We start from the raw sequence: 22286 nt of genomic DNA, 5'->3' as shown, positions 1-22286 counted from the left end.
TCTGTACTTAAGACCCACGGTAAATTCCATTCTGTACAATCATGGATCTGTCTCCCTTTCTCTTTGGTCTCACAGTACTGGAAGCCAGTTCTCACACAATGGGACCTGGTTTTCTTGGAACAGCCTTCATTCTTTGCCTTTAAAAAAGATAGCTAGTGTGTCTCTCTACTCTTCTGTTTCTTGAATTCATTTTTCTAATCCTAGCACAGGTAGCTCTACAAATATCATTGTCAAATCTCTCAAGAGGGATGTGCCCACTGAGGGTGAGTTCTGAGGGCAGAATTAAGTCCAGCGGAAGGGAAAGGAAACAATTGAATGTATGCTTTGGGGCTCACATAGTCCTGAGTTCAATACTGGCTCCTTCTTCTATTATCTGCAAGACACTGGCCATGTCACATTTCCTAACCATGAAATGGGGACAAAATTTTGTAGGATGGATGAGAGGATTAAAAATGCAGTTGACTGAGGCAGGAGGATCATTGTGAGTTCAAGACCAGCCTGGGCTACAAAGTAAGCTCAAGGTCAGCCTGAACTGATCCTGAGATCCTGATTCAAAACGACAAATAAATAAATAATGCAGTGAAATATCAGGTGTGGTGGTACACATCTATAATCCTAGCACTCAGGAGGTTGAGGCAGGTGGACTGTTGGGAATTTGAGACCAGTCTGGGCTACACAGTGAGATTGAGGCCAGCCTAAACTACATAGTGAGACCTTGTTTCAAAAACCCAAAAAGAAAAACAAAAACAACAATAAAACAACAGTTGAAACCTTTAACAATGTTCTTTAAATTTTGGTACTTTATAATTTTAAAGCCAACTCTGTTCAAAACTTTTCAATGCTTCTCATTTACTGAGTACAGAAATCAGTTCCTATTTCTAGTCCTTTACATTTACATTTATTTTCCCTAATTCACACATTACTCTCCAGAAACCCCTACCTCTTACATTCCTGTCTTCATGTTTGCTGTTCTATCTGCAATATGTCACAGCGTTCCGTAAACAAACCTCCCATAAAAATGTGAGGCACTTGTATACTTGTATCGCCACCTGTTGAGCCCTACTCATTTGTTTTAGAGTCTTAGTCACTTTCCCATTATTGAGACACAGAACCCAACACCCACAACTTACAGGAGGAGAGGTTTATTTTGGTTCCCAGTTTCAGTCCACATGGTTGAAATAGAATGGCAAAATGGTGGAGGAAAAGGTGCTCAACCCATGGCAACCAGGAAGCAGAGAGAAGAGAGGAATGGGGACAAGAATATACCTTTCTAGGTCATGCCCCCAAGTGATCCATCTCCAACCAGGCCCCACCTTCTAACAGCACATTCAGCTACTGACCTCACCAATGGACGAATCCACTGTTGAGTACAGCATCCTATGATCTAGTCACCTTTCACACCCATGAGAATTTTGTGGGATATTTTAGATCAAAACCATAATAGCTACAAGTTACAAAACCTGCAAGTAAATGATAAAGATGTATTGGTTTACATGTCCAGCGGTGGGTCACACTTCAGGAATGGCTTCATCAGGTCACTGGCTCAGCTTTTCTGTAGTATTTTCCTATCATGCTCCAAAATCTCAATAAGTTTTGTCTTCCAGCTAGCTTCTCTCAAGATAGCTAAAATAAAATTTGGCTGCAATTGTAGGCCTCATAATATACTCTACTACCCAGAAAATAAAAGAATATTTCTTTCTCTTTCTTCACTTTTATTGGAACAACAGCCCCAGGTTCTTAATAATTAGGAGGTGGGATAGTGATTTAGTAAACAGGTTCTGAGGTTAAAGTCTATCTCCTAGCTACATGACAACAGTAAATTTTCTTTCTTTTGTTTTGGGTACTGGGGATTGAACTCATGACCTCACATTTGCCAGACAGGCGCTTATGCCACTGAACTAAATCTCCAGCCCAGTAAATTATCTCTTGGTGAAACAGTTTCCTCATCCGTATGAGAAGAATTATAAACAGTATGTCTGTCATAGGTTGTTGAAACTAGAAAAGCTTGCAAAGCACTCAGCAGCTAGCAAAAGCTCCATAAAGGTTAGCTATTGATAAAAGCATATTTCTTTAGAAACATTTCTCTTAATACAATGAGCTTCAGGGAGTTTTCTGGACAAGAGTCTTCTAGACATTTCTCTGTTGAATCTGTAGTCAATCATTCAGCAAACATTAAATGAGGGCCTACTGTTTTAGGAACGAGGAACGAGCAAAACAATGTCGTGTCCTGGCAGAGATCACACTATAGTGGAAGATGAGGATGGGACAGATAATAAATATACATGTGAGTATATTTCAGGTGGCATCGAGAAAAAAATCCAGCAGGAATGGATATGGAGAAGCACAAAGTGGTATGCTAATTTAAATGTGGGTCAGAGAAGGCTTCTCAGAGAAATAATCTTTGAGCTGAGACATGAAGATGGGGAATGATCCACAGGAATATCTGGAAGAGGAGAATCTGAGGCAGAGAAAACAACAAATATAAAGGCCCTGAAGTAACAGTATGCTTGGCCTGTTAACAGTGAACAGGAAAGAGGACAAAATGATTTTGGGGCAGAATAGCAAAGTTATAGGGGACCAGTTCAGAAGGGCAGCAGGTCACAGAGAACCTGGCAGAACATGAACATAATTCTCAGTGCCAGCAGACAATAGGACACCACCTACATACACAAATTTACTAACTGAGGCTATGAACAAAACAGGGTGAGAGCCTCTACCTGGGGCTACGGTGGGGCTGAAGGAAGGCGAGAGAAGGCTTCTCTGAGGACGTGGCTCCTGAGCTGAATGCTGAAGGATGAACTGGAAGTGTGTGAGCAGACAGGCAGGGGCAATTCAAATAATGAAAATGACTGTGGTGTCTTCAAGCAAATGTCATAAGGCCGTGCACAGGGAAAGCGGCGAGGAGTGACCAGAAAGACAGCAGAAGAGGTTGCTAGGGGCTGGGTTCATTAAATGATTAACTCATTCAAGAATTTACTGAAGGGGTATGTGCCAGCTATTGCTGAATGTTTGGGAACTTGGCGACACAATCAACTGTCAAAAATCCCTGGTCACCCTACCTGTCAAGCACAAGGTCCTGAATTTGATTTCCTGTATCGCCCCCCCCCCCCCCCAATTCCTGATCTTGTTGGACATGCACTCTGGAAGCCTGAGGCAGGAAGATGACAAGTCAGAGCACAGGCTGTGCAACTTGGCAACTTACTGAGACCCCGTCTCAAAAATTAACAATAAAGAAATAGCTGAGGATGGGATGTAGTTCCGTGTGAAGGCCGTAAGTTTACACTGAAAGCCATGAATGGAAAAAAAGAAAAAGAAAAAAAAAAGTCTCATGGAGCTTTATATTTCTATTCATGGATCCACTCTACTGGGAGAGACAGAAAAAAAACACATAAATAGACTAATAAATGTCAGAACAAGAGACCAAACTGTTAGGCAGGGTGTTTAAGGAAGAACTCTCAGAAGTGCTATTTAGGCAGAGATTTGGGGGAAGAATATTCCAGGCTTTGCTCTCCAATGTCATCATCTGTCTGGTTTTATTTCTCTTCCTTTTGAAGTGGGACATGGAGGTCATCAAACCAGAGAGGAGTAGTTATTACTGCTGGTCTGTCACAGACAGCACTCTCAGTAGAAACTGTTGCATTGGGAATTCTCTCAGGCAGATTCTAGGGGAAAGACATGAAGAATACAATCATGAAATCACAGGTGGGAAGAGGAGTGGAAAACTTGACAGCTGACAGTGGTACTCCTGTCCTCCTCTCAGCAGATCTCCTGGCTATTTTGGAGAAGTGTGCACGTGGTGGGGGGCGGGGAAGGGAGAAAGAGACTGCTATAGAACAGGATGAAGAGACTCTTGGGCACTTAGCTTGTTATTCATTAAAAGCACAATTTGTATTTTCTTCTAGGGTACTTAAAAGCCATTTTTGTTAAAAATTGACTCTTCACTTAGGCCTATAGATGCATAATAGGTAACTAAAAGCAGAAAGAAGCTTGCCCTTTATTTTGTATGCTTTGTTATCTTAAAGCTTAGGTCAAATCTCTTAATTTTTCATATAGGTATGTTAGTCATTTAGGGAATGTCTACCTAAAAGTTGGCTAAAGGTTGATTAGCTCTGAATTTACATCTCCCTTCAAGACTGAGGATACCAAAATAAGGAATTTATCTCAGTGTACTGAAAGATGAAAAAAAAAAGACAAGGAATTTATAGGTTTTTATTTTTTAAATTTTATTTATTTTTTTTTTACCGGTACCAGGGATCGAACTCACAACCACGCGCTTGCAAGGCAGACGCTTATGACGCTGAGCTAAATCCTCAGCCCCATTTATAGGTTCTTTACACCCAGAAGTCTTCCACTATTGGTCCTAAACTTGTTACCACCTTGACTCCAGAAAAACCAGAGCCCCACAGGACTGAAACCACAACATAAAAAATCTTTTCATGGGAACAAATCTTCCCTCAGTCATGAGGATTCCAGAGCTGAAATGGTATAGAGATGATGATCAACCGGACCCCCAGCCCCACCGCCACCCAGCGCCTCCTACCTTTGCGGTGGGCCATTCTGATCCCCTCATCACAGGGTTCCCTCTCCAGCTGCTCAGCTGGTATTCTTTCCCATTTTTCTTACTCTACTTTGTTGAGGCCTGGCTTGATCTCTGTCAGCGTCATCAACTAAAGTCCCTTATTATTTTCTCTTACTTTCTAATTATAGCTTTTTCCTGTGAATTTGTGCTTTAGTTTTTACTTCCATTATTACTAACAACAAGAACCCATGAGCTGGTGATAGTTGGGAGACCCTGAAGCCTGGATTCAAGTGTAAAATTCCAACAGGAGAAATTTTATGTGGGAGGTCCACTACCAAGATCAACAAATAAGACATCTGCGTCCCAGAGAGGTAAAGCTACTTGAATGTAATCAATCTTATTATGTTTTTTGGAAGAGTGGTACCTCCCGCCCAGACCACCCTCACCTCAGCCTCTGCTTAGTCCCCGCTTTAGCAGCCAGGAAAGATCCTCACCCAGCTCAAAATGCGGGTACTTTTCGCCTCTTCCGGATCGCTCTGGCACGACTCCTAGAATACAGCTCTGGGTGCTGGTTTCAGGCCTCTCCCATCTCAAGCACCACCCACCAGGGCCAAATTTAGGGCACGCCTCCTTCCGGCTCCTCCCCAGAGTGGCTATCCTGGACGCCCCCCTACTGTGCTTCCGGGTCCGCCTCCTCCAGGCACGTTCTACCTTTAGCCCCGCCCACATCCCGCCTTGTTTCGAGCGCTGCTCCTGCTCCCAGATCTCTGAGGCCTAAGCCGTCTTCCACACCTGTCCAGCGTCTTTCTTTTTTGCATCACCACCCTCTCATCCGCCCTGCCCCCTCGCTCCTATTGGTGTGACGCTCATCCCTCCTCTAGCCCCGCCTCTCCCCGCTGGCCCCCTCCTTCCAGACCCCGCCCCAGCCCCCTCCTCCTCCTTCTCGCGCCGAAGCTCTGGACCTTTCCAAAACCAGGCTCGGGGGGTGGGGAGAGCTCACGCACTTGGGAAGCCGAGCTGGGTAAGGAAGGGGCTGAGGACTCCTTGTGCTTGTGTCACTGTGTCCTTTCCTGGAGAGACAGGCCAGGTAGGGAGAAAGTCAGGGGCCGGAGGATAGGCGGGGCCGACCCGAGGGAAGCTGCTTCTGGCGCCCCCACCCCTGCGCACCTGAGTGGTGTTGGCCAAGGGAAGGACTAGCGGCTGCGGGGCTCGCGCCGCTGTCAGTGCGGCGGGGCGCGCGAGCGGCGCGGGCGCAGGGCGCAAAAAACGAGACGAGCTGAGGAGGTGGTAGCGGTGGCGACTGGCGCGTGTGTTCAGCCTTCTCAAGCCGCGGCCGGGGCCCCCTCCTTACACCTCTCTCTCTTCCGCCCAAGTGCGGGGCAATCGCCTTCTGTGCTGTGCGGCTTCCAGCAGACCTTTAGGCGCGGGTGAGTGGGGGCCGCAAGCATCTCGTTAAGGGCGCGGGGGGGTGTTCCTTGTGTCTTCTAGGTCGCCTACCCCTTCAGGCTGGCCGCTCCCTATTTTTAGAAACTCTTTTTTCCGCCATTCGGGAAGTCCTGGTAGCCTGAGTAACTCCAGGCCCCCTCCCCCTCTCCTCCTCTCTCTTGGGTCCGCCACCTTCAGTTCCCGGCCCCAGCCCACCCGCGCTGGCTTCTTGGCGCCCGAGCGTTTGCTGCCCGCTTTCTGAACGCGGGCCTGGCCTGGGCCAGGAGTTGGCGGGGTGGGCCCGCGCCCGCTCGGAAGTTGGAGTCTTTGTGCTCGTGCCCCGCCCCGCCCGGCGAGGGGAGGAGGGAGGAGAGCGGAGGCTGCGCCGGGAGGCCTCGGGCGGGCTCGGCCTCGGCTCGGGCGCCAGCCCAGGGCTTCTTCCGGCGCCCCCGCCCTGGCTGGGGCTGTGCGCTCCCCGAGGCGCGCGCAGCTGCTGCTGTCTTAGCTCCCCATGGGTCAAAGCGCTTCGGCCCCCGCCAGTGACGGTCGTGGGCTCTAGGCATACCTTGATCTCGGAGAGGAACAATGGGCCGGCGAGCTGTAATCATGTTCCGCACTTCACCCAACCTCTTGGTAGACGAGTCTTAATTTGCTACTCCGTGAAATGGGGTTAAAAGAAAACTAATCCCGCAGGGTGTTCGCGAGTCCAGACTGGGAACTAATATGTGAGAGAAGCATTTAAAACCATCAGGTAACATTTAATGACTGGAGGAGGAACTTGATAAAGACTATCATGTAATGCTCACAATGGCCTTCTAGAATTGCCTTCATTGACAGAAGCAGAAATCTAGATGCAGAGAGGTTAAATCATTTGCTTCAACTCCTAGTACTACGGAAGTACAAAGCAGTGGTTATTTGTGTTTATATTTTCTGGAGCATATATCATCACAGTGTAGAGATTGTTTTGACTTAACCTTTAGGTAACCCTACTGTTTAGTTAGCATCTTAACCAAGAGTCATCCCTGACTCCAGGGCCAGTGTCCACTGTATTATGGATGAAGTTTCATTCTGAGACAACCTGAGCTCCAAGGGAAGGGAAGTTCCGATGAATTTCTTGCCGGTAATTCCCTTAGAGGTTGATGAATGCAGGAGACTCCATGTCTCAAACACTACTGAAATTCTCTCACCTTTGGCGCAAGAAGCCATTAATTTTTTATAAACTGTGAAATCTATCTTGTGCTTTGTTCATTGAATGAGTCTCTTCAGACTTGCACGCTCTGTTTAGATTTATATTATCGATTGTATTTTGGGGAAGAGGGCAAGATATAGAGCTCAAGTCATCTTCAACTTGCTGTTTTCAAATACTTTTTATTTTTCCTATTTTCGGATAAGATCCAGAGGGGTTAATGTAAACTAAAATTAACTTTGCTAAGTGTTCCAGTGTGTTTGATCCTGGTTGTGAGAAATGTCTAAAAATCAGGCGGAAGCATTCTTCAGCCAGGTCTTAAAAGAGTCTGGTAATGTTTGCTTTAGCTGTTCGGAGCTGGGAGGTCTGTTCTGTACCCTCCACCTCTTAAGATTCTGGAATTATATTGAGGAGTGGTGGCATATAAGAGGTTGAAAGGGTCTTACCAACTGTCTGGTCCAAGTATCTGCTAGTATCTGCTTTCCTCTTTCCTATTGACTGAATTTTTTTTGTTTTGTTTTGGTATGGAGAATCGAACTCATGACCTCATTGCTTGCCGGGCAGACACTGTGGCTGGGCTTGGTTGAAACTTGGAAAGGGGATATAAGTTGCCAGGTTCACAGGTTGCGAGTTAGAATAGCAATTCCCAGTCTTCTTCCAGGCTGGTAATTTTTATTTCTCCCATATCTTGCCACTTCTTAAAAACGGCACTAAACCACTTATTTATTTAGGCTTTAAGATTACGAATCCTGAGTAATTGGAAATCTCAAGGAGGTTGTGTAGTCCTGGCCACCTAATGTGTTTTGTATTTAGCATTAAAAAGAAGCCAGGTTTTGTGCACAGGTGTACTAGTTTTTTTTTTAAATATTTGTAATTTATAATATTCTTTTGTAAGCATTATCTGATTTTTTTTTTTTATTCTAGTTGTGTAGGGGAGTTTGTGAACTTAGGCTTGATTCATGTCTTCTTTTTACTGCTATTTGGCATTGGAAACATACCAAGGTAGGGGCACTTGACTTCTATCATAGAATTAATAAGTGTAGAGTACAAAGCAGCTGGTAGGTAGAGGATTTGATGAACTGAGCTACTCATTGTGGACTTTTGGGTCTCATTTTCTTTATGTAAACTTTCACAGGGTTGTGGGGACAGTGAGAAAGTGCGTTGTAGTAAAAAAAAAAATACTTCACGTGTACCATCAGTCACTGGAATAAGAACTTTCACTGAAGTGTGTCATTTAACACAGAGCAACCTATTAATTAGGTATTATTATGGAAGAAGAAGCAGACAGTTTATATGATTTGTATATGGCCAAGCCAAGATTAGAACTGCAGACAGTATAACTTTAAAACTGGCATGCTTTTTAGAATTGTGGGATTTTATAAACGTAAATATTTCATTTATTAGTTTAACAATCATTAAATACAGTTATGTGATGTTGTATATTCACAGTGTTGTATGTCCATCACTGCCATCCATATCCATTACTATCCTTTCCTTTCCCTTGATCCCCTGGCAACCACCATTCTAATTACTGTCTATGAATTTGTCTACTTTAGGAATCGCACATAAGTGAAATCATACAATATTTGTCTTTTTGTGACTGACAAAGCTGGCACTCTTAGTGTCTTCATCTCATAGTGCTCTGTAAATGATTATTCATTCTCATCTGCAGTAGGGTGTGGCTTGAAGCCCCACAGCATGAGTCTAGAGTTGGTTCTGTCTCTGAAAGCTTTCTTTGCCCTTTCCTCTTTGTGTGGATTGAAGTTTCTTATTGCTGAAGCCTTTTTTGGATTTGTACTAACTCCCAAGTATATCCTCAGAAGAGACCTTCTCCTTTTGAAATAGAAACCAGAGAATTCTCCTTGTTTGCATTTGCATTTCTGACCAGGGTTTGAGCATATGGGACTGCAGTGATCAAGAATAGTGGTACTCTGACAGCAGCTTGTATCAGACTGGCTAAGTGGATTAACCTTATGACATGCTCCTTCTCTGTGTCCCCTTCTTTCCATACAATCACACAGGAGGGATTAACATTTAGGTTCTTAGAGGATATTTATCAATTCTCACTGCTTGTAAGTGCATAGGGTAGAGTTAGATGATACATTTAACCTCAATGTTTTCTTTAGTTTGACTGTTTCTATATCTGAGTTTTTGGAGTGGATGGAGAGTATATGTTTATGAAAGGTGGTTTGATTTTGTCCAGATACCAACAGGGATTGAGGGCAGGAAGTGTTGTAGAGATGGAGAAACATGCTTTACTTCTATAACCTCCCTGTCCTCATGTTCATGTTCGTGTCCATGCTGTCCTTCAAAATCTGACGTCTGCATTGCCTGCATACTAAAGTCCAAACCATTGAAGTCAGAGTATGCTTTATTGGGTAGAATCTTGTAATTGAAGGGCCATAAAGTTACTTAGACCACCTGGCCAACATTTGAGTCAACTACTTGTTGAGATTGTTTCATTGGATACCTCATTCATTATTGGAAAGCATTCTATTCACTGAACAATTTTAAACCATCTGCCAACATGTACTAAGCTTGGAAATTTGGGTGCATATGGACTGATGGGGAAAACAGGCAAGGAAACAGGTATGTGAGAAGTGTGACAAAGATAGGCACCAAGAAAGCATGTAGGAATGGCTTCTGACCATTGGAAGGTCAGAGAAAGCTTCCGTGGAGAAGTTGGCCAAGCCTAGTCTAGAAAAAAAAATAAACATAAGCCAGAAAAAGAAGAGGCAGGAAGAAGGTATAGTTAGGACTGTTCCGGACAGGAGCCACACAAATCCAGGATGGTGATAATAAGTGAGACTTTTAGCCATTTACTGTATCTGTCAAATACTACTCTAAGCATTTAAAATGTAATAACTCGTTTCTTTCTATAAACACCTTCAGAGGTACGTACAATTGTTCTCATCCTTTAGCTGAGGAAATAGGTCCAAACAGGTTAAATAAATTTCTGGGTTATTACTGGGTGAAGCATAAAGCATCAGGCAAGTGGGTGTGGTGAGGGAGGAGACTGACAAGGTGTGTAAAGGTCCAAACTATTAATTCCAAGGAAGGCGCCCATGGCTATCTTAGAAGAGTATCTCTGACGACTTGTTACAGCAGCGGACCAAGTGCTAGAATGTTATGGCCAGAGACCAGTTAGGAAGCTAATGGAGTGATGGAGGCCTGGGGTGATGATGTTTTAGATGAAGGTTATGGTACTGTATATATGTAGGAAATGTTTGGAATTAAATGATAAGACTAACAAATGTTTGTTGGTGTGGAAAGTGAGGAAGGGAGCAGGCTGGCTGACATTTGGGTTTCTACGTGGTGCAGTTGTGTACACAAAGAAGGGGAAAGGGTTTCTCATGCAGGATCTTCTCTATCTGCTTTCATTGACTTCTATTTACAGGTCTCTGTTCTCTGTGTTAGAGGATGAGGGAGGGAGAAAGAGGAAGTGTGACAACAAAAATCTGATAACTATTCCTGGCTAAATTGGATGATGTAACAGTAGTTTGGAGAAGGAGAAAATATTAGATCTTAGACATCTAGGTCCTGCACAATGCTGAAGACTGCTTGTGCTAAGTGAAGAGAAGCTTACATTTTTTCCTTTAATGTTTTTTTTTTAGCACTTTACATATACCAGTGTATCCTTTTTTAAGTCTGAAGTCACCTCTGTGTTAGGCATTGGGAAAAACAAAGATAAATGAAACAGCCTGAAGAGCTCATGTTTCCAAGAAGCAGGAAATCTCAGTAGCTAAGATACCTTGGTGTGGTGAGAAGGTGATTGGATGAGGCAGACAGGGCTGAATATGGAGAGATACAGGAGAGTTTGTTAGGGATCAGAGTCAGGAGGCCTTTGCTCTTTGCTTTAACTTTTTCATCAGGTGGCAAATGTCTGGGTTTATTCATCTGAATAATGAGTGGAAATAACAACTAAATGACCCCAGAGATCCCTTCCAGCAATAACATTTTATGATTCTAGGTGATGATTTAGGCATTGTATTTCTAGGAGAGATATTCCCTCCTCCCGTTTCTTAGGCAGTGATTGGGATTGGGGGTAGGGTTGGAGACAGCAAGAGTTTCCACATGAGTATTTTTAAAAACCTGGCTTTATTCAATTTTAGCTTCATGTATAGAATGTATAACTGGAAGGGAAAATATGACAGCAATAATATCAGCCTGCTTTTCCTTGGGTACTGTGAGGAAAATTTCAGACCTGTGTTCAGAGTGTAGTTCACAGACCTTGAGGATATGCGAGGGGGTAGTGGTATACATTGAAAGTTTAGCCAGAGGATTATTTGATCTGAATTCTGCTATTTAGTGTATAGGTTTAATCAACTGCTTTTCTTTCTCTGGCCCTGTTTCTTCATAAAATAATCTAGAGGTTCCTGAAATTCTGTTAAAGGTCTGAAGATGAGAGATGGAATGTGGGGACAGAAAAAGGGTCCAGCATTCCTTTGAATTTACCTCCCTCTCTTCTGCTAACTTAATTGAATACATAGAAATAGGAATCTGCCTAAGTTAGTTATCTTTTCTGTTTTAAAAGCCTATCTTATTTCCTCAGTATTAGCATCGTATTTCATAATAGCTTTCATGATAATAAATGTGCTGTACCTCCTGGATGGAAAAGAGAAAGGAATGGGATATTGTCTTTGGGCTTGAGTCTCCATTTCAGAAGAGCCATTCAAGCTGCCCCCTGCTCTTTACGATGGGGTAAGGAAGGGGGTCGAGTCTAAATACTCAGGTTTGGGAGTGCTCCACTAAACTACAGTGAATCTGGCTATCTTCCCAACATGCCCAATGATTTCCACTGGGGAAAATAGCTTTCAGTGGGTTTTTCATGCTTGCCAAACTCAGGTTAATTATAATGACCTAATGCACTCTGGGATCTTAGTGTCCCTGTTTGTAAAACAAGGAGACTGAGTTAGATAATCTTGAGTGACTTTTCTGCCTCTTAGCAGTCTGATAATTTCTGGTTTTATCGACGTGTTTTAAAGGGGTATATATTGCTTTTTAGACTGGACAGATTGCTGAAAAAATGATGATAAGATGAATTTATCAAATTGTCTGCTGAGTTCTATTATAACTTGGGACCATAGTCCCATGGGACAAATTTGGAAATCTTAAGATTCTAAAAAGTCATATTTAAATATCTAGAAAACTATTTAAAAATCACACAATAAAGGGAAAATTTTAAAGAATGTTCTTAAAGATTTTCAAGGGATAGTCTAAGGTTTTCTCATAGTAGTACTGAAAAAACACCAGACTAGAAACTTAATTTCCTTAGAACTTTAGCCTTATGAAATAGATACCCTTTCTGAGTTAACCTGGCCCTTGAAATACTATCTGTAGAGACACAATAATTCTGTCAAGCTAGAATCATTGTTTTATTCCAAGTAAATATTCTCTTTTAAAAGGCCAAGTTTAGAAGCTTAATGTTGTTGGCTAGGTTTTTCTCATTCCAGAGGCATTTATCTGGTATCTAGCAGTCTCATATCTAGTTGTTGTTTTAAAGATTTTAGTAAGCTTAGTTAAAGGTGCTCTTTGCATGGTTTCTTGTGATCTGTCTACTTTCCTTAGTAATTCTTTATGCTACTGAAAACAACCAGCAGTAGATTTAAAAAACAGTAGATTTTAAAACCATAACATCATTTCTGAGGGTCTGAGTTTTTTTTGTGAAAGGTATGATCATGCTGTACTGAGAAATCAAATATTCCTGCTCTTACAGATGATTTTAAAGGCTTTTGGCCTTTGTTCTTGCAGATTGCTATAAGCTGGCACTTAGGAATGGCACTATCAATTTAATAATGAGAGTTTGTGTGAATCAGTTGAACAGAAGAGTGATTTTTCTTTATAAACTTAAGACTCATCTAAGTTGATTTTCACACCAATTAAAATCAACCTTTACTACAGTTAGACAGAGGTAGAGTTGCCATTCTGAGTAGTTTTTCTGGCTGGCATAACATTATTTATGCTTTGAAATTCAACAGTCTTTCATATCTTAGCTCAACTATTCATTCCACTAATTTGAAATAAATCCTGTATGTTCTTCCTATGTAGAATGTAATAGCCAGGTAAGACATGATTCCTGCCTTCAGATCACTTTTAGTATCGAGAGGAAAAAACATGTAAGTAAAACAGATCCAGATCCTGGCCGCTTCCTGCCTTTCCTGCCTGGGCTCAGATATTTGTGTTGTGAGTTCAGACTGGAACTAACATAAATGATAGATACTGTATATCATTAGGCAAGAGAATTTGTATGATTATTTGACTTCTAATATGTAGATTTTTATTTTTGACTTTGTCTTTCCCTTTCTCTTGTCCGTTACTCTTATATTTTCTGTTGTTAAGATATCTGACACCCAGTGTTATAAAGCCATGAACATTAAAGTAGGGGACAGCATTGTCCTTTAGGTTTGATTGTCCTAGACAGACATTTGCTTGATGACTTCCTTGTTCTCACATTGATTCTCTGGCTACGTTCTAGAAAGATACGGTATTGTCTAGCTTCTTATTTAGGAAAGAAGAAAATTAAGTTTCATATTGAATTGTTTTACATTTTATTTTACTGTATTTTGATAGAAAGGATTATGTGAGGTATGATTTAACTAATTGTGATTAAATTGTTGTTTGCAAAGCCCATTGCTATGCCTCTGTCAGCTTTCATTGAACACTTTGCTGAATGGATCCCTAGGAAATGGAGACGGAGGGGAGGGAATATTGAGACGGCCCAAATCTTAAAGTCCTCTTGTTTCCTCCACTATAATGAAAAAAGAATTGTTATTTAGGATGCTGTGTTGTGTTAATCATTTCTTCCAACAGTTTAGTCTGTGGGGTCTAAAAGGAGAGGAAGTGTGTCTGTGTCAATCCTTCAAGACTGGAACAGTAATGAAATCAGTTGGCCCAAGTGTTTGGACCATGTGTAGTGCTGGAAGTAATACAAATGTATTAGACACACTCTGGTCTTCAGGAACCTTACAGTTTCTTTGGGGGAGATGATAATAACATCATGAAGATGGAAAATAATAAGATGTAAGATAGTTTGGTGTAAAATTTGGCTTAGTAACTAAGTTCTGTTCCTGTTCCTTGGTACTAATAAGTACAGGTAAACTAGAGAAGACATTTTTCTCTCTCTGAACCTTTCTTCTGTCATCTGTAAAATGACAGGAAGAGTAGTCTGAGCTAGTCTGTTTGGAAGAAAGAATGAGGAGGGGGTATTTGAGCCAGGTGGGTTTCATGGCACCAGGATAGTGACCATATAAGTTCAAGACCATCCTAATTTCTAATATTCTGACTAGCTGTGCTTATAACCTATGAAATGTTGATATTTCAGTTTCTGTCAGACTACCCAAAAACAACTGTATTTTTTTCAGTTAACATTCTTTCTTCTCTCTTCCCCCTTTCCAAAAAGTCGTAAGAGATTTAAACTGTAAAGATAGAAAACATTTGTATAATGAAAACAACTTAAAAGAGACACAGATGCATGACCAGATGGTAGCATTCATATTTCTCCTAATAAGCAGTGGGTATAGAGGTGTCCCATACTTGGTGAAAGCATGATGGCTTTTTGTAGCCTCCCGGACCAGGTGGCAAAGATCATACTTTTCTGAAGCCAGTTTGTATGTAAATGGTAGAAGGATGAGAGTGGCATCTTTGCTTCTTTATACCATTTCAGGAAAGAAATTAATCCAGCAAACAGTTGGCACTGCAAGTGTGGAAAGAGAGTTTGTGTGTGATTTTAAAATAGAGGGAGGGAAACACCAGAACCTAAAGAGCTTAGTCTCAGAGCTCATCTCTTACTTGTATATTTGCTCAGGGAAAAATTGCTATTTCTTGTCAGCTTTTGTCCTGCCAGTGGACTCTGGCTGGCTGTTTTATTTTTTGTAGTTTTACCAAATCACTTTGAAGGCTGGCATGAACATTGATCATGTCTTAGAGCTTTTCCTCTTTGTTCTGTTAGCAAATATTAGAAAACATACTTTAAATTACCTGGTTGGGGGAAATAAGGTGGTCCAGGCTGTTCCTAGGGAGCAGTACTTTCATGTTGAACATTAGTTAGCTCCTGATCCTGTGTCAGGATCCCAGGGTGTTTGATAAGAGGAGACTAGGGGTGTTAGAGCTACTGAGAGATACTCACCAGAAGGTATCCAGGCCCCCTGTCAAGTTGAGTATTAGATTAAAAATCTGATCTGGGTTCTTAATCTAACTATCTTTCCTATTAATGCAGACAGATACTTTGATGATATTTGTCATTATTTGTTCCAGGAGACATGATGAGTACAAACAAATTGTTCTGGCTGGAAAAGGGTATTGAGTTTCAAGGTGGTCAACATTGACAAGTTCTAGCTTATATCATGTACCAAACAAATGAGTGCCAGGATAAAATTTTCTCATCAATATGTGTGAAATACCCAATTTGATGAGTTTCAGAATATGATTATAATAGCTACCTTGAATTGTGTGCCCAATTTGTTAAGATAACATATTTGTTTCTTTGTGTTCATGTTATAGAGCTAATATTTATTGAAGGTTATCTTATACTAGGCTGTTTGTACACATAAAGTCTTATTTTTCATTTCAACCCTAAGAAGCAGTTTCTATTGATTCTTTAAGGTGCTGTAAACTGAGAGGGGGGTGGTGTGTGCTTTCCTGTCTGTACCCTGCTCATTAATCTGAGTTGGTAAATAGAAAGCAAAGGTTTTCTTGGTAATAAAGCATTCCATTTTGGGGGTTAGTTACTATTTCAAGGGTAGCTGATCTTTTTTTTCTTCTCTTTGGCAAAAGTGTTAATACATTTATGGAAACGCTGAAGAAATCTGTAGATGATAGAAAAATGATGAAGTAAAGCATGAAAATACCATCCTGCTTCAAGAAAGAACATTTGGTATTGTGCATTCCCAAGGGTATCTGACTGTAATCGAGGCAGTTTTGTGGGTTTTTTTGTAATGAAAAGAAAATTTTAGTTGTGAAGTTCAGGAAAAAGTTTTAAAGGATAACTATTTGGGGGAATGAAGCTGTTCAACCTTTATCTCATTGAAGGCTCCTAAATACTTTCTGTTCCAGACCTGTTTAGAGTGTCTTGCCCACTAGATCAGAGATTGAAAACTGTCAGCCCCTTGTGTTGTGCTAGGCCCACGTACATATTTCATTTACTTAAAATATTTTTTATTTTGAGTTGATCTCTAGCCTGGAGAGAGTGGGACTGCCCTTTTAGGGGTGGTAACTCTGGCATGTATCCTGAGAAGGTGACTGATAATACATGAATAGGAGGATTTTTGAGGAGGTAGTAGAAGTTCCATGCTGATGCTGACCATGAGCAGTTGTTCACAGAAGTAGGAATAAGGCTGTACCTAATAAGACTTCGCTCCCTGAGTCTTCTACCAGGGATTCCGGTATTATGACTCCTTGTACACTGTCTTGCCTGTGTTTAGTCAGCTTGTGGTCTGTCTCTGAGGCAGAGTTGTGACTATGATCACTTTGGAGCATCAACCCAAGTTGTCAGAAAGCTTTAGTTTGCGACATCACATTCTTGTTTTTTTTTTCCTCTATACATATTGCCTCCTTATGGGTGGGCTTCTTCAAGCAGAAGCATATTTTGTGCTCAAGTTTGTCAAAGTGTATCATTTCCTGTTGTCTTTTTGATACCCAAACTCAGAACTAGTTGCTATTTATCACCAGGCTAGCCCTTGTTTTGAAAATACTTGGTCAACTCAGTTTGCTATCTGCTTAGCCCTCAAGGACTAGCCCAGCTCTAGATGGAATTCTCTTTAGTTGTAGAAATCCTGAGGGACTAAGTGAATTATCTTGGTTTTACTGGAAACCTTTTGGTGTTGTTGGTTACTGTTAGGACATCATAAAAACTGCAAACAAGCTGAGACTTAAAGGACTTTGCTGTTAAGTTGGATTTCTCTCTCTCTTTCTCATTTACTTATTTACTTATTTTTGGGGCTGGTTTGCTTTGTTTTCTAGGCTGGCCTTGAATTTGTAGGCCCCAAATAACTCGGATTATATCATGCCCAGCTAAATTGGTTGGTAGGCACACCGCCTTCCATTCTCTCCCCCACCTTTTTTTTTTGAGACAAACCCTTGCTAAGTCACTGAGTTGTTCAGGTTGGGCTCAAATTTGCCATCCTCCTGCCATTCTTCTACCTCTGCCTTTGAGTAGCTTGGATTATGGGTATGTGCAGTACCCAGCTGTAGTTTTCTGTGGTCCCTAATATTTGCACACTAGAGTAGGGCAGTAGATCTGTTGGTCACAAAAGAAAGTATGACATCTAAATAAAATTGAAACTAAATATTTTACTTAGGAATTAATGCATGGTCTTTTTTTTTTTCTCTTCAGCTGCAATGAGTTGTAGCTCCTATGTGTTAGAAGTAAGTGACTTTTATCACTGCCTGTGACTTCTTATAATTACTGTAACTTCATCATCCAGTGTGTTGGAGCAGCACCATGGTAATTTCCATGACAACTGATCATGATTTCCGAGATAAGGAGGAAGTTGATAAGAGTTAGGAACTCAAAAAGGATATTGTGCTGAGTTCTCGTGATGGTAGAATTTCAAGCTGAATTTTCAGAAGCAGATGCCTAACTGTACTTTGCTTTTACAGAGAAAGAAATAGGCTCAAAAGGGTTAAGTATATTGTCTAGGTTGTTCATGGAATAAACTCTATATTCTCAGTCTAGTTTTGTTTTTACAGTACTGGATATTGAAGCCAAGGCTCCATACATGCTGTGTAAGCAGTCTACCACTAAGCTGTAGCTCTAGTCCTTTTTCAGTTGTATTTTTGAGATAGGGTCTTCCTAAGTTTCCCAGGATGGCCTGGCTTGCCTTATCCTCCCAAGTAGTTGTCACTACTCCCAGCTTCAGTTTAATATCTCTGAGCCACCAGAATACTATATGACTCTTTCCTATTATGTCTCACTGAACTGTGAGTTTTTTGAAGGTGGGAACCATATCTGTCTTGTTAATGTTTTCCAGGTTGCTGTGGTGGCACATTCCTGTAACCCAACACTTGGTTGGTAGGCTGAGGCTGGAGGATCACTGCAAGTTCAAGGCCAGCCTGGGTTAAATAGTGTATTCAAGGCCAGCCTTTCTCTGGTAGGACACATGGCTGAAAGTTGAATGATACAAGAAATTATAGGATAAAACGTACCTTACTGAAGTGGCAGTGTATTCAGGTTATTTTTGAAGTAGGATTACTTTAAGTATTCTAACAATTTAAGAGTTGGTTCTTTGTTTTTATAAAATATCCTAAAAATTTAGATAGAACTTTATCATTGTTCAGGTTTATAAAAATCTGTGCTTAACAAAGACTAAAGGGATAGTGAATGTTTTATCACTAAATTATTACTGAATGGATAATAAATTAGCATTTTTTTCAGATAAAATGAGAAAGCATATATATAAATTATTAATTATAACAGGCCTCTTGACCTCTACCTTTAGAGAATCTAGTGTTGCCAAATCTTGACAATTTAAAGAGCAGCTAGAAATTTAAATTTTTAAAAAGCAAGGTATGATTTTTAATGTTGGCAGTTAACTCAGAAATTTTTAACCAGATTTATGTGGCTCAGAAAAGACACTGGGTTGGACCTAGACATCTGTGTGTAGCCTGTGGGATAAAATACATATGTAGGCAAAAACATTAGATTTTGGACAGGGCTAACTAAGTTGGTGTTATCGGGAATGGCTTCCATTTCAGGCCTGGTTCTGTTTTAGATTTAAACAAGCCCTAGCTCAGACTGGAAAGAGATGTGCTATGATAGGACAGATGCCCACAGTAGATGTCACTCTGGAAAGCAGCTTCTATAACCTCACTGGCTTAGTCCTTTTTGTTCACTCGCTTTGTTTTTCATATGAAACTAAGGTGCAGAGAAGGAACCAAAGCTTTTTTCCTAGTATTATAACCAGCAGACATAGATCTTGAGTAGATTACATTTTGAATTCCATTCCTTGGTGCTCCTGCTGCATGCATATTTAATGTATGAGGCAAAGGGCTTCCGGTATACTTTGGGATAGTTGGTAAAGCTGAGCTGATACCTTCCACTTCCTTGCTACAGTCCTGTCACGCTGGGGAGGAGAGTTGAGGTGGCAGTTGGTAATGTATTCAGCCTCTTGTGCAGAGGTTTTATTTCTGTCAGCATCAGATTGATGACATCATCATCATTTTAACATAGAAAGATGTAAAAGACAACTCAATAATAAGGAGCCTGTGTGTGCCAGGATAAATGTTTTCTCCTTGTGCCTTTCTTGCCCCTTCCTCTTTTGTTTCCTTCCTACCACCTTGCTTTTTGAACCCTATTACCCTCCCTTTTTGCATCCTTCCACTTTTCTGCTTTATCCATTTTCTTTCACAGTTGTCGTTTTCTTGGGAACTTTTTGTAATGTCACTGCAATGGACAGATCTGTTTTTTTGTGTTAAGAGGAATTGTGATAAAAGTGTCCTCTCCTGGCTGCCCCAGCTTATAATGAATAAAATTTAAATACTGCCTATAACTCTTAGGTTTATACAGTCTGACATCATCTCACTTTGCTGCCTTATGTCAGCAGTATGGTGCATAACCCTGAAACTTTCATGTGCTTCTACTCTGAAAATTCCTGGATATGCCAGGCTCTTTCTTTACGTTCTATTTCCTCTAAGTAAAAAACCTCATCTTCCTGCCTGCTGTACCTGCCAGACTCCTACTTACCTTTCATCCTGATTCAGATGCCACCCCTTCAGTGAATCTGTCCCTAATCGCTATACAAATAGAATTAATTTTATATTTTAATCTTTTGTATGCTTTGCTTTTACTTCTATAGTTATACTTTATATCACCCTTGAATCTTCTCATTTATGATGTTGAGACCTTATAGGCCAAGGGGCAGTAACTGTACTACTAATCTATTTTCCTTGTGTCTTTGTAAAATACTACTTGTGAAATGAATGACAGAAATTTATGTTAAATGCTATAGATGAAATCCTTTAAAGTGCTCTGCAAGTATAGTGAAATTCTTTTTTTGGGTTTTTTTTTTTTTTTTTTTTTTTTTTTGAGATAGCATCTTGCAATGCATTTCTTTCTTTTTTTTGGTACCGGGAATTGAACTTGTGACCTCATGCAAGTTAGGCAGGTGCTTATGCCACTGAGCTAAAGTCCTGGCCTTTGCAATGCATTTCAAGCTGTCCTTGAACTCGTAACGTATCTCCACTTGCCTTGAACTCTTGGCAATCCTCTTGGCTCAGCCTCTCAGGTGCTGAGATTACAGATATGTGCTACCATTCCCAGCATATAGTGAAATTCTTGAGAGATAACTGGGAGAAATCTTGGAAGTGTTTAGAAGTTGATAGTATTTGACTGTAACTTTGAAGATTCATATGGTGAGATGAATATTCCAGAATGATTGGAGTAAAAAGAGTGAAAATATATAGAGGTTAGGCCCACCTATTAATCCACTCATCCCAACATCCAGAATTCCTGTTAGAATGTATGCTGAATCTCTGGACTAGCATAGAGACGTATTTTTTGCCATTTCTGTGTTTTTTCCTTGTTATGACCTTCTTAACCCATTCATTAGTTTTGGTTTCTTTCCAGCTCTTTTCTTTCATCTTTGCTTTTCCAGTTTTTCTTTAAATTTTGTTTACTTTTCTCTTGTTCTCTTAGTTAACAGAGGAAATCCAGCCTATTGGTGGAAATGTGACTCAGACACACAATATTTAACTCTAAACAACACCCTCATTTGTGAAGCTGAGAAGTAATTGTGGCATAATTGCTTCTCATCTGTCTTTTATGTTTTATTGGCATTAACTTTTTTTAACCTCCCACTATGCTGGGGGTGTTGTTAGCATTTTATTTTTTAGTAGTTGTCAGAATGTCAGTTTTAATAAGAAATTTCTAAGACAGGGTTCCTGACTGGTAATGAGCCTTCAGGCACAGCCAGGACTGAGTGAGTAAGAAATGCTTGTGGATGTCCTATTTTTTTCATGCCTATAGGTGTACAGGCCATGTAGAGTCACTCTTCCTCCTGCTGTATCTGGGCTTGCATGCCTTACAGCTTGTGCATACACATGTCATTGAGTCACTGTGTTGCGTGTATTTCTTCTCTTCCATATACATCTGTACTGTCTCCCTTCACTTTCAAGTCATTTCTTCCCCCTTCCAGTATATTCACATATTTACCCTTTCTCACGACCTCTTGCCCACTGTCTTCTACCCAGATACCTAGAATTATGCGGGCTACAAAAGTTTTGGTGTCTCAAACCACACTCTTCATTCCTGTACATATGTGCATGAGTCTGCCTCTCCCCATATCTACATATATACTGACATTTAAGTGTGCTTCAGACCATGCTTACTCCATGTAAGAATATCTCCTACATATTCTTTACACTCTGGTGCTACTTCTGTCCTCCTTAAGTTTGTCTGTCTTTAAAAACTTTTCAGACTAGTTTTGACAAGAAGTATCTTTGCTGACCGTCAAGCTAGTGGACTGTTAAAATCTGAGCTATTTATGATGACAAATTCTTTTTTTGAGACAGAGTCTCCCTATTGTATTTAGCTGGCTTTAAACTGTGTCACCAAGGTGGACCTTGAACTAACAACGATCCTCCTGCCTCAGCCTCCCAAGTGCTAGGATTCTAGGCAAGTGCCACCATGCTTGGTACAGATCCTTTGGACTTAAGCCACTAAAACATGGTGGTGGAAAAGGAGAGCTGGATCAGGTAGTAGTGCATTGCTTCTTAGTGATATTATTATGACCTGAGATGAATTTGAACCTATGTCCAAACTGGATCAGTGGTTTCAGAGTTCATTTCTGGTTGGGAGATTTTCACATTTAGCCAAAGAGCCACAGCCATTGCATGTATTCCAAAACAGAATCTCTGGAATGGGCCCTAGAAACCAGAATTTTCAACAAGTTCTGCAAGTCCTGCTATATAGCAAGGTTGAGAATCACTTTTTCTAGAGAAAAGAACTAGAAATACGAAGCTCTTGTATTATTTTCCTGTTCTGTTTTTGACATGTTTCTTTCTGGATCTTTGCTTTCTCGACTTGTGTAACAAAGCTAATGTTATAAGGGATCCTGTCCATTTTAAAATGTCTTGGTGTTCTATGAAGAGTGTAGTCTAGAGTCTTTTTCTACATCACCAGGATAGTCTGGAATCATCTACTCCACGAACATTTCAGGGCAA

At 40.8% G+C, this 22286-nt stretch overlaps 1 protein-coding gene and 1 long non-coding RNA gene across 7 annotated transcripts in view; one reads left to right on the top strand and one right to left on the bottom strand.

The window, feature by feature from the left end:
* Positions 1–3331: 3331 nt before the first annotated feature.
* Positions 3332–5391, bottom strand: LOC111756168 (uncharacterized). Its single transcript, XR_002790641.2, has 2 exons — positions 5014–5391; positions 3332–3662 (listed from the first exon to the last, which is right to left on the bottom strand). It is a non-coding gene; the product is annotated as an uncharacterized LOC111756168 (long non-coding RNA).
* Positions 5392–5519: 128 nt separating this feature from the next.
* Raly (RALY heterogeneous nuclear ribonucleoprotein) overlaps positions 5520–22286 on the top strand; it is an 82035-nt gene continuing 65268 nt past the window's right edge. For 3 of the 6 annotated variants that reach the window (XM_063248496.1, XM_063248495.1, XM_063248497.1), the window contains exon 1: positions 5728–5946. The gene's annotated coding sequence lies outside the window, so the exon portion shown is untranslated. Of the gene's footprint in view, positions 5541–5727; positions 5947–22286 lie in introns of those variants that run through there. The other 3 variants (XM_063248500.1, XM_063248499.1, XM_063248501.1) reach the window with 3 other exon arrangements.

The sequence above is a fragment of the Cavia porcellus genome, unplaced genomic scaffold, assembly GCF_034190915.1.
Source record: "Cavia porcellus strain 051 isolate PalLab524CR breed Dunkin Hartley unplaced genomic scaffold, mCavPor4.1 scaffold_5, whole genome shotgun sequence".
Classification (NCBI taxonomy): domain Eukaryota; kingdom Metazoa; phylum Chordata; class Mammalia; order Rodentia; family Caviidae; genus Cavia; species Cavia porcellus.
The sequence above is the reverse complement of the archived record's forward strand: the minus strand, read 5'-3'. Positions and strand labels throughout refer to the sequence as shown.